Below are 13186 nucleotides of genomic sequence, written 5' to 3' on the forward strand. Positions count from 1 at the left end.
GAGAGAGGAAGTGTCAAGAAAGCCGTCACATATCATTTGATCTAGGACCTCAGGAGGAGAAAGGCATAGAGGAGAACATATTGTTCTTTGAAGGGTAGAAATAAATGTTAGATTATGAAAGCAGCAGGCAAGCTGAGTCTCCCCAGAAGCTTAGCCCATCTGTAGGTCGTTTAATTTATTCATTCAAAGGCATTTATTGGGTCTGGTCTAGGCACCATTAGTCACAAGGCATAAGGCAATAGGACACCGTGTCTGCCCTCAAATGGAGTGGATGGTTCACTCCTGAGATTTAGACTTTAATTGGCTTCAAAGACCTAATTGTCCAACTCCACCCATTAGCCAACCAGAATGGGGAGACTGCCCCCTGAGTCCCTATTTGGGGAAGATCTGCAGGCTGAGGGACCCATTGGAAGCAAATGTGTGCAGAAGGGAGAGTAGGAATGTGGGAGGGGCCTCTGGGCATGTGACTGAGGAGGGCAGGACCCTCGCCATGTTTGCAGGCTGATGTATGGCAACACCGATATTTCATAAGTTCCCTCCAGGGTTAAACCCTCCAGATGTACCAAGACCCAAACCCTAAAGAGTTATTTCAGAGTAGAAACCAAAATGAGATGCAGTGAAGAAACCATTTTTCAGTTTACCATGTATTAGCTTTCTATTGCTGCTTAAAAAATCACGACAAACGTAGTAGCTAACAACATCACAAACTTAATAATTTTCCTTTGGTAGGACAATTGGAAAAGTTACCTAATGACTTGTTCTCAGGGACAGATGACCTCCAAACTTGTGTGAGCATCCATACAGTGCTAACATCAGGCTAGTGAGATTGAATATAAACAGGACCTCTCTCCTGTCATCATACTTCACGTTCATTAAGTTCTAGAGATCTACAGTTAACAAAACATCTGTGATGCACTTAAAAATTTGTTAAGAGTGTAGATCTCATGTTAACTGTGTGTTATTACACACACACAAACACACATACACACACACACAAACACCACACACAAACCCACAAAGGTACACAAGGAAACTCTTGGAGGTGATGTCTCTTTATTATCTTGATTGTGGCAATGATATCACAGGCATAAGCATATATCCAAACTCATCACAATGTATATATTAAATGTGGGCAGATTTTTTATATATAAATTATAACTTGGTAAAGCTGTTTTTAAAAAAGAATTGCCACTCTCATAATTCTAAGATAGTTTTAACTTCTGCTATCAAATATCTTGTATTTAGGTCTTTTCTTCACATAATCTTTTCTGATTTATGATTTCATTTGTTTTTCTGTGGTGACACCTCAATACACTTGCCAAACCTTCCCCCAGCCCCAAATGTTAGAAACCTCATTCATTTCCACAAGGTTTTGTTTGTTTGCTTTTTGGGGTTTTTTTGTTTGTTTTTTTTTTGCAGTACATGGGCCTCTCACTGCCGTGGCCTCTCCCGTTGCGGAGCACAGGCTCAGGACGCCCAGGCTCAGCGGCCATGGCTCACGGGCCCAGCCGCTCCACGGCATGTAGGATCTTCCTGGACTGGGGCACGAACCCGCGTCCCCTGCATTGGCAGGCTGACTGTCAACCACGGCGCCACCAGGGAAGCCCATTTCCACAAGGTTTTGAATGTGAGTATTTCTGCTGGGAGAACAATCTGTGTAAACTTGAATAATAAGAGACTATTTAAGACAGTAACTGGGATCCAATGGCCTTTCTTAAGCCTCTCGGTCACTTTGATGATTTCTGATGGGATACAGAAATGGGCTTTCATGAGATATAGCCATGGTATGAAGTTAAATTTATAAGTTCTGCTGCCAGAGTCTCCGTGTTCAAATCTTGCCCCACCATAGACCAACTGTGTGAATTGAAATTACCCACACTCCTGGGTGAACACAACAAACACTGGCTGTTACTCTTATTTCTTTGATAGCTGGAGAGGTAAGGAAGGTGTGAGTTTGTAAGATAAATGTAATTACCTTTCTAGAAACAAAAGCTACTTCTAACTTGTGTTGGAGGTATTCTCAGCTTCAAAAATGAATCACATCTAGAAGCCTCAAATCATCAGACCCGTGTTCTTTAGCACTTTTGGGGAAAACAGATTACTTTCCCCTTCACTTTAGATCATGGCTTGAAAGACTTGAATGCCTCAGGAGGTTATTTATAGACACGCTCAGAGCATCTCATGAGTTACTGCTGAAGAGTACCGAGATCAGTGAAGACAAAAGTCCTCCATAAACACTTCCTATAAAATCCCTATGTGAAGATCATCTCACTTTTCTCATCTGTATAATGTGGGGAAAAAGTACTTAACTCATAGAGTAACCAGTTGTGAGGATCAGGGACACATAAATGTGAAGTTCATATCCTAACTCAGAGTACCTGCTCTCTAAATATTATCAACATTCTCATCGTCACCTTCATCACCATCATCACCATCATCATCACCATCCTCATCACCACCATCACCATCATCACCATCATTATCATCATTTCATCATCTAGCCATTGTCAGGCTTTCTTTCTAATTCAAAAGGTGTTATTTTGTCCAAGGCGCCTCACCTTTTTTCCTTCTTCTCTACAACACAACACCTTTCTGACAGCTTACTTTAAGCCCCTCCACCAGCACCTTTAGCATCACCCCTACATGGTGATCATTTAACAAACCCTTTTTGGATCTTTATTCTCTTTCTTTTCACTCTTTCCCTAAACAATTGTATTGATCTTAAGAATTCCATGAGTATATGTTTCCAGCCTGTGCCCCTTTTCACTTGCCAAGAGGATAGTCACTTTGGATATCCTGCATGTAGAAAAACATATTTCAAAATTGATTTCAGTATTTTTTTCTCCAAACTAAATTTTTCAACCTAGGTTCATTGATCTCTTTTTGATGAGAAATGTAAGGCATAATATATGTGGCCCCAGTGGAAAGGAACTAGACCGTTCTGTGAAACCTTATTAGTAAGATGTAGATCAATCCCTGCCACCCAGGACCACCGTCTCAGCCCATGTGAGGAGGTAATGTGATGGCAAGCAGACAGTGAGCACTACTGAGTCAGGACTCATTGGATCAGTGGAGAGGGCTTGGGCTTTGGTTCGTATCCCATGGCAAGACCTGTTCAAGCTTAGTGAAAACCTTATCAGCAGACTTATCTTAAATATTCGGGGGCAGTCGAGGAAGGGGAGGCTGATGACTCATTCCCTCACATCTGCAGTTAGACTTGCCACTTTTTCCCAGGGGCAGGCACATGATTGGACAGAGATGGCAGGGCAGGGAGGCTATAGCAGTGGAGTAAGCTGCACTTCCGCTCTTTCAGGACACAGGAATGATTGAGTTTCCCTTGGATCAAGCAGCCCCAGTGGGAAATGGATTGATGTAGGTGTCTTTCCAGGATTCCACCAAGAGGGCCATTCGCAGGAGACCAGAGGAACCAGAAAAGTGTCACTGGAAGAAGGCAAGTACGACCTTTCATGTCAGGGAATATAGAGCAGGGCCTCTTGTAAAGTGTCTGGAGACAAATCACACTGTGCCACACAAGAGCAAACATCAGAACGACGTGGCTGCCTGGCAGACGACGGAGATGCCGAGGACCATGCTGCAGCAGGGCGAGGCCATGCACTGCCCACAGTGCCAGATCGTGGTGCAGAAGAAGGATGGCTGTGACTGGATCCACTGCACTGTCTGCCACACAGAGATCTGCTGGGTCACCGAGGGTCCTCGCTGGAGCCCCCGGGGGCCCGGGAGATACCAGCAGGGGCTGCTGATGCCAGGTGAATGGGGCTCCTTGCCACCCCAACTCTCAGAATCGCCACTGAGCTGAGGATGGCCTGGTCCCCATGCTGACCCAGACCCACATCTGCAAGCTGCTGTGGGACAGGGCTGGTGCTTTGGCTCTGATTTCTGGCCTGGGAGATGCCTTTGCACTTGGCTGAGAGGGGCCCTGAAGAGGCCAAGGCCTCTGACCTGTGTGGGTGGCCTTGTTTGCTGTGGGCATTGCAGGGGCCCTGCCTGATCTGGCCATTGTCCGCAGCTGCATCTGCCCCAGTGCCTTTGCCCTTCCCCTTCCCCTTCCCCTGGGGCTTGCCAGACAGACCTTTCATCTCCTCTCTGAGGCTCCCATCTCTGCCTAACCCAGCCTTAAACACAGCCCTGGCCAGAGGCCTTGCTGGATGGAGCCTCTGAGAGCCCCGTGTGAATCCACACTTCCCTCAACCACCTCCCTCGTCTGCAGGACGCTGAGCACTCACAGCCTGCCATCTCTCCTGTCAGCTTTCTAGGGGTGACTTTTCTCTGGCTTTGCTGTTGGGGGCCTTGGAGGCAATACAGTCACCTTGGAGGTTAGGATGTCAGCATATGAATCGGGGTGGGAGAGCACACAGTTCAGTCCCTAAAGGCACTTAGAGACTCAGTGTAGATATATGAGTTGTCTTTATAGTAATCTTGATAACAGCAAGTCATCACGAGGTACCAGGAAGGGGACCCATCCCAATTCACAAACCTGTGTTACGGTACTAGTTTCAAGCCTCATGTTTTCCTCTTCTTCTAATTCACCCAAAAATATTCTGAACTTCCTTCTACTTATTTTAGTTGCATGAGCTGGGGCTATACCCATTGGTTTAGCTCAATCAGCAGCCAGCTCTGGGGGGGGTGGGTGGCCACAGGCAATGGCAAGAGATGGAAGAGATTCTGGCAGTGACCACGTGATTTGTTTAAGCATTTAATATCTCCTCTGCCTCAAAGATGATGAGTCCAGTTTCATTCCTAAGCTTATCTGTGGACATGTTCCATATTCTGATTAGATAAGCTAGGGCATTGTGATATTCTTCTTTTATTTATTTATTATTATTATTATTTTTTTTTAGCTAACCAGCTCTTGGACATGTCTGTAAAATCTATTAGTTTACTGTTTTTAATTTGTTTGTTTTTGTTCAGAAACAAGAGCTTATATAAAGCTCTTTGGAAAGGAATCCCTCTGTATTTGAGGGACCTAAATATTCTATCTTCAAATAAAATCTCCACAACAGAACACGATGATAGTACAGTGGTAAACCTTTCAAGTTCTAATGATGTAAAGAAAAGATGAAAACAAGGTCTTTTTCCGCTAATTTGAAAAATTAGTGTAGGATCCCTATGAGTTTTCTTAAAAGGAATAAAATGTTAAAGATTCATTAAAATTAATCTCATTCCCTCACACACATAATTAATCTCCTGAGGTTGAGATATTTCATTTCCATGCAAGTTTTTATAATTTAGTGTATATAAATGTGATTTTATCTATGATATGTATGTGTGATTACATATACACATTTATTTTTATATGTATGTATACATATATATATATATAATATCATTAAGCTATTCAATATTTTTAAAACTTTTTTCTCTGTGTCACCTGATAACATGCATATAATAGAATACCAAATAGAAGAGAAAAATGAATAAACTACAGCAACATTTATCAGCAGGGATAAGACTAAGGACTTCATTTGCATTTCAAATTTTTAAATTTTGTTTTAAAATTTATATCTCTTTGCTATTTCAGAATGCAATGCAAAGAAACACATTACAATTAATTGTCATATCTCCTTAGTCTCCTTCAATTTTTGACAGGATCTCAGGCTTTCCTTGTCTTTGATGAGCTTGAAGAGCACTTGTCAGTTTTGTTTTTAGAGATTTCCCTTAATTTGATTTTTGTTTGTTTCAGAATTGCTAACTAGTAAGCCCTGTGAGAAACCAAATTACCAACAGGAGTGAAGTATCTCATTTTCTTTTTTTCCCCCCTAGTTTCTTAAGGTGGAAGCTTAGATTACAGGTTTGAGAGCTTCCTTCTTTTCTAATATGAGTAGTTTTTGCTTTAAATTTCACTCTAAGCACTGCTTTTAACTGCATCTTACAATTTAAAAAATTTTTAATTTTAATTAATTAATTTATTAATTTATTTATTTTTGGCCATGTTGGGTCTTCATTGCTACGCACCAGCTTCCTCTAGTTGCAGCGAGCGGGGGTTTCTCTTGTTGCAGAACACAGGCTCTAGGTGCATGGGCTTCAGTAGTTGTGGCAGCTGGGCTCAGTAGTCGTGGTGCACGGGCTTAGTTGCTCTGCAGCATGTGGGTTCTTTCAGGACCAGGGATCGAACCTGTGTCCCCTGAATCGGCAGGCAGATTCTTAACCACTGCGCCACCAGGGAAGTCCTATCCTACAAATTTTGAAATGTAGTATTTTCATAATTTTCATTCATCTTAAACTATTTTTAATTTTGCTGTGCACTTCCTCTTTGACCTATGTGTTATTACAGTGTATTGTTTAATTTCCAAATACTTGCAGATTTTCTAGATATCTTTCTGTTATTGGTTGCTAATTTTAAGTCAAGACTTGAGAAAACACAACTATGCTTTTTTTTTTTACAACTTTATTGGAGTATAATTGCTTCACAATGGTGTGTTAGTTTCTGCTTTATACCAAAGTGAATCAGTTATACATATACATCTGTTCCCATATCCCTTCCCTCTTGCATCTCCCTCCCTCCCACCCACCCTATCCCACCCCTCCAGGGGGTCACAAAGCACCGAGCTGATCTCCCTGTGCTCTGCGGCTGCTTCCCACTATCTATCTACTTTACGTTTGGTAGTGTATATATGTCCATGCATCTCTTTCGCTTTCTTACAGCTTACCCTTCCTCCTCCCAATATCCTCAAGTCCATTCTCAAGTAGGTCTGTGTCTTTATTCCTGTTTTACCCCTAGGTTCTTCATGACTTTTTTTTTTAATTCCATATATATGTGTTAGCATACAGTATTTGTCTTTCTCTTTCTGACTTACTTCACTCTGTATGACAGACTCTAGGTCTATCCAGCTCATTACAAATAGCTCACTTTCGTTTCTTTTTATGGCTGAGTAATATTCCATTGTATATATGGGCCACATCTTCTTTATCGATTCATCCGATGATGGACACTTAGGTTATTTCCATCTCCAGGCTATTGTGAATAGAGCTGCAATGAACATTTTGGTACATGTCTCTTTTTGAATTATGGTTTTCTCAGGGTATATGCCTAGTAGTGGGATTGCTGGGTCATATGGTAGTTCTATTTGTAGTTTTTTAAGGAGCCTCCATACTGTTCTCCATAGTGGCTGTACCAATTCACATTCCCAGCAGCAGTGCAAGAGTGTTCCCTTTTCTCCACACCCTCTCCAGCATTTATTGTTTCTAGATTTCTTGATGATGGCCATTCTGACTGGTGTGAGATGATATCCCATTGTAGTTTTGATTTGTATTTCTATAATGATTAATGACGTTGAGCATTCTTTCATGTGTTTGTTGGCAGTCTGTATATCTTCTTTGGAGAAATGACTATTTAAGTCTTCTGCCCATTTTTGGATTGGGTTGTTTGTTTTTTTACTATTGAGCTGCATGTGCTGTTTATAAATTTTGGAGATTAATCCTTTGTCAGTTGCTTCATTTGCAAATATTTTCTCCCATTCTGAGGGTTGTCTTTTGGTCTTGTTTATGGTTTCCTTTGCTGTGCAAAAGCTTTGAAGTTTCATTAGGTCCCATATGTTTATCTTGGTTTTTAGTTCCATTTCTCTAGGAGGTGGGTCCTGGACACACCTCCTAGGATCTTGCTATGATTTATGTCATAGAGTGTTCTGCCTATGTTTTCCTCTAAGAGTTTGATAGTTTCTGGCCTTACATTTAGGTCTTTAATCCATTTTGAGCTTATTTTTGTATATGGTGTTAGGGAATAATCTAATCTCATCCTTTTACATGTCCCTGTCCAGTTTTCCCAGCACCACTTATTGAAGAGGCTGTGCTTTCTCCACTGTGCATTCCTGCCTCCTTTAACAAAGATAAGTTGACCATATGTGCGTGGGCTTATCTCTGGGCTTCCTCTCCTGTTCCATTGATCTATCTTTCTGTTTTTGTGCCAGTACCACACTGTCTTGATTACTGTAGCTTTGTAGTATAGTCTGAAGTCAGGGAGCCTGATTCCTCCAGCTCCATTTTTCGGTCTCAAGATTGCTTTGGCTATTTGGGGTCTTTTATTTTTCCAAACAAATTTTGAAATTTTTTGTTCTAGTTCTGTGAAAAATGCCAGTGGTAGTTTGATAGGGATTGCATTGAATCTGTAGATTGCTTTGGGTAGTAGAGTCATTTTCACAATATTGATTCTTCCAATCCAGGAGAATGGTATATCTCTCTATCTACTTGTATCATCCTTAATTTCTTTCATCAGTGTCTTATAATTTTCTGCATACAGGTCTTTTGTCTCCTTAGGTAGGTTTATTCCTAGATATTTTATTCTTTCTGTTGCAATAGTAAATGGGAGTGTTTTCTTGATTTCATTTTCAGATTTTTCATCATTAGTGTACAGGAATGCCAGAGATTTCTGTGCAGTAATATTGTATCCTGCTACTTTACCAAATTCATTGATTAGCTCTAGTAGTTTTCTGGTAGCATCTTTAGGATTCTCTATGTATAGTATCATGTCATCTGCAAACAGTGACAGCTTTACTTCTTCTTTTCCAATTTGGATTCCTTTTATTTCCTTTTCTTCTCTGATTGCTGTGGCTAAAACTTCCAAAACTAAGTTGAATAAGAGTGGTGAGAGTGGGCAGCCTTGTCTTGTTCCTGATCTTAGTGGAAAGGCTTTCAGTTTTTCACCACTGAGGACAATGTTGGCTGTGGGTTTGTCATATATGGCCTTTATTATGTTGAGGAAAGTTCCCTCTCTGCCTACTTTCTGGAGGGTTTTTATCATAAATGGGTGTCTGCATCTATTGAGATGATCATATGGTTTTTCTCCTTCAACTTGTTAATATGGTGTATCACATTGATTGATTTGCGTATATTGAAGAATCCTTGCATTCCTGGAATAAACCCCACTTGATCATGGTGTATGATCCTTTTAATGTGCTTTTGGATTCTGTTTGCTAGTATTTTGTTGAGGATTTTTGCATCTATGTTCATCAGTGATATTGGCCTGTAGTTTTCTTTCTTTGTGACATCCTTGCCTGGTTTTGGTATCAAGGTGATGGTGGCTTCGTAGAATGAGTCTGGGAGTGTTCCTTCCTCTGAAATTGTTTGGAAGAGTTTGAAAAGGATGGGTGTTAACTCTTCTCTAAATGTTTGATAGACTTCGCCTGTGAAGCCATCTGGTCCTGGGTTTTTGTTTGTTGGAAGATTTTTAATCACAGTTTCAATTTCAGTGCTTGTGATTGGTCTATTCATATTTTCTATTTCTTCCTGATTCAGTCTTGACAGGTTGTGCATTTCTAACAATTTGTCCATTTCTTCCAGGTTGTCCATTTTATTGGTATAGAGTTTCTTGTAGTAATCTCTCATGATCCTTTGTATTTCTGCAGTGTCAGTTGTTACTTCTCCTTTTTCATTTCTATTGATTTGAGTCTTCTCCCTTTTTTCCTTGATGAGTCTGGCTAATGGTTTGTCAATTTTGTTTATCTTCTCAAAGAACCAGCTTTTAGTTTTATTGATCTTTGCTATCGTTTCCTTCATTCCTTTTTCATTTATTTCTGATCTGATCTTTATGATTTCTTTCTTTCTGCTAAATTTCGCGTTTTTTTGTTCTTCTTTCTCTAATTGCTTTAGGTGCAGGGTCAGGTTGTTTACTCGAGATGTTTCCTGTTTCTTAAGGTGGGATTGTATTGCTATAAACTTCCCCCTTAGAACTGCTTTTGCTGCATCCCATAGGTTTTGGGTCGTCGTGTCTCCATTGTCATTTGTTTCTAGGTATTTTTTAATTTCCTCTTTGATTTCTTCAGTGATCACTTCGTTATTGAGTAGTGTATTGTTTAGACTCCATGTGTTTGTATTTTTTACAGATCTTTTCCTGTAATTGATGTCTAGTCTCATAGCATTGTGGTCGGAAAAGATACCTGATACAACTTCAATTTTCTTAAATTTACCAAGGCTTGATTTGTGACCCAAGATATGATCTATCCTGGAGTATGTTCCATGAGCCCTTGAGAAAAATGTGTATTCTGTTGTTTTTGGATGGAATATCCTATAAATATCAATTAAGTCCATCTTGTTTAATGCATCATTTAAAGCTTGTATTTCCTTATTTATTTTCATTTTGGATGATCTGTCCATTGGTGAAAGTGGGGTGTTAAAGTCCCCTACTATGAGTGTGTTACTGTCGATTTCCCCTTTTATGGCTGTTAGTATTTGCCTTATGTATTGAGGTGCTCCTATGTTGTGTGCATAAATATTTACAATTGTTATATCTTCTTCTTGGATCGATCCCTTTATCATTATGTAGTGTCCTTCTTTGTCTCTTCTAATAGTCTTTATTTTAAAGTCTATCTTGTCTGATATAAGAATTGCTACACCAGCTTTCTTTTGATTTCCATTTGCATGGAATATCTTTTTCCATCCCCTTACTTTCAGTCTGTATGTTTCTCTATGTCTGAAGTGGGTCTCTTGTAGACAGCATATATATGGGTCTTGTTTTTGTATCCATTCAGCCACTCTGTGTCTTTTGGTGGGAGCATTTAGTCCATTTACATTTAAGGTAATTATTGATATGTATGTTCCTATTCCCATTTCCTTAATTGCTTTGGGTTCGTTATTGTAGGTATATTCCTTCTGTTTTGTTTCTTGCCTAGAGAAGTTCCTTTAGCATTTGTTGTAAAGCTGGTTTGGTGGTGCTGAACTCTCTCAGCTTTTGCTTGTCTGTAAAGGTTTTAATTTCTCCATCAAATCTGAATGAGATCCTTGCTGGGTAGAGTAATCTTGGTTGCAGGTTTCTCTCCTTCATCACTTTAATTATGTCCTGCCACTCCCTTCTGGCTAGTAGAGTTTCTGCTGAGAGATCAGCTGTTAACCTGATGGGGATTCCCTTGTGTGTTATTTATTTTTTTTCCCTTGCTGCTTTTAATATGATTTCTTTGTGTTTAATTTTTGACAGTATGTTTAATATGTGTCTTGGAGTATTTCTCCTTGGATTTATTCTGTATGGGACTCTCTGTGCCTCCTGGACTTGATTAACTATTTCTTTTCCCATATTGGGGAAGTTTTCAACTATAATCTTTTCAAATATTTTCTCAGTCCCTTTCTTTTTCTCTTCTTCTTCTGGAACCCCTATAATTCGAATGTTGGTGCATTTAATGTTGTCCCAGGTCAACGTCTGGTGGTGTGTTTTGGGGTGCCTGTGGCCTTATTATGGTTTTAGGCAGCCTCTCTGCTAATGGGTGGGTTTGTGCTCCTGCCTTGCTAGTTGCTTGGCATAGGGTGACCAGCACTGTCGCTTGCTGGTCATTGACTGAAGCTGGGTGCTGGTGTTTAGGTGGAGATCTCTGGGAGATTTTCACTGCTTGATATTATGTGGAGCTTGGAGGTCTCTTGTGGACCCGTGTCCTGAAGTTGGCTCTCCCACTTCAGAGGCACAGCACTGACTCCTGGCTGCAGCACCAAGAGCGTTTCATCTACCCGGCTCAGAATAAAAGGGAGAAAAAGTAGAAAGAAAGAATTAGTAAAAGAAAGAAAGAGAGAGAGAAGGAAAGGAAGAAGGAAAGAAAGGAAGGAAGGAAGGAAGAAAGAAGGGAGCGAGGGAGGGAGGAAGGACGGAAAGAAAGAAAGAAAGGAGGGAGAGAGGGAGGAAGGAAAGAAAAAGAAAGAGTGAAAGGAAGAAGGGTGGGAGGGATGGAGGAAGGAAAGAAAGACAGACAGGAGGGAGGGAGGGAGGGAGGAAGGAAAGAAAAAGAGTGAAAGGAAGAAGGGAGGGCGGGAGGGAGGAAGGAAAGAAAGAGAGAAAGAAGGAAAGGAGGGGCGGAGGGAGGGAGGGAGGAAGGGAAGGTAGGAAAAAAAGAAAGAGCAGGTAAAGTAAAATAGAATACAGTATAAAATATAGTAATTATTGAAAAAAAAACGGACAGATAGAACCCTGGGACATATGGTAGAAGCAAAGCTATACAGAGAAAATCTCACACAGAAGCATACACATACACATTCACAAAAAGAGAGCAGGGGGAAAAATCGAAAATCTTGCTCCCAAAGTCCACCTCCTCAATTTGGCATAATTCGTTGTAAAAAGAGGAAAAGGGGGAAAAGTCTGAAATCTTGTCCTCAAAGTCCACCTCCTCAATTTGGGATGATTCGCTGTCCATTCATGCACTCCACAGACGCAGGGCACATCAAGTGGACCGTGGAGCTTTAATCCGCTGCCTCTGAGGCTGCACAGCGAGATTTCCCTGTCTCTTCTCTGCTCTCACAGCTCCCGGGTCTCAGCCTTGGACCTGGCCCTGCCTCTGCGCGTAGGTCGCCGGAGGGCATCCATTCTTCGCTCAGACAAGACGGGTTTAAAGGAGCCACTGATTCGGGGGCTCTGGCTCACTGAGGCAGAGAGGGGAGGGAGGGGCGTGCAGTGTGGGGCGGGCCTGCGGCGGCAGAGGCCGGCGTGACATTGCACCAGCCCGAGGCACTCTGTGCGCTTTCCCGGGGAAGCCGTCCCTGGGTCCCGGGACCCCGGCAGTGGAGGGCTGCACAGGATCCCCGGAAGGCGGGGTGGACAGTGACCTGCGCTCGCACACAGGCCTTGTGGTGGTGGCAGCAGCAGCCCCAGCGTCCCACGCCCGTCTCCGGGGTCCGCGCCTTTAGCCGCGGCTCGCGCCCGTCTCTGGTGCTTCTTTAAGCAGCGCTCTTAATGCCCTCTCCTCGCGCACCAGGAAACAAAAGGGAAGAAAAAGTCTCTTGCCTCTTCGGCAGCTCCAGACTTCCCCGGACTCCCTCCGGGCTAGCCGTTGTGCACTAACCCCTTCAGGCTCTCTTCCTGCCGCCAGCCCCAGTCCTCTCCCTGCGCTCCGACCGAAACCCGATACCCGAGCCTCAGCTCCCAGCCCCGCCCTCCCTGGCGGCCGAGCAGACAAGCCTCTCGGGCTGGTGTGTGCCTGAGGGCACCGATCCTCTGTGCCGGATTCTCTCCGCTTTGCCCTCCGCACCCCTGTTGCTGTGCTCTCCTCCGCTACTCCGAAGCTTTCCCCCTCCGCCACCTGCAGTCTCCGCCCGCGAAGGGGCTTGTAGTGTGTAGAAACCTTCCCCCCTTCACGGCTCCCTCCCACTGGTGCAGGTCCCGTCCCTATCCTATTGTCTCTGTTTATTCTTTTTTTCTTTTGCCCTACCCAGGTATGTGGGGAGTTTCTTGCCTTTAGGGGGGTCTGAGGTCTTCTGTCAG

This window comes from Mesoplodon bidens (genome assembly GCF_964165515.1).
Source record: "Mesoplodon bidens genome assembly, chromosome: 4".
NCBI classification, from domain to species: Eukaryota; Metazoa; Chordata; class Mammalia; order Artiodactyla; family Ziphiidae; genus Mesoplodon; species Mesoplodon bidens.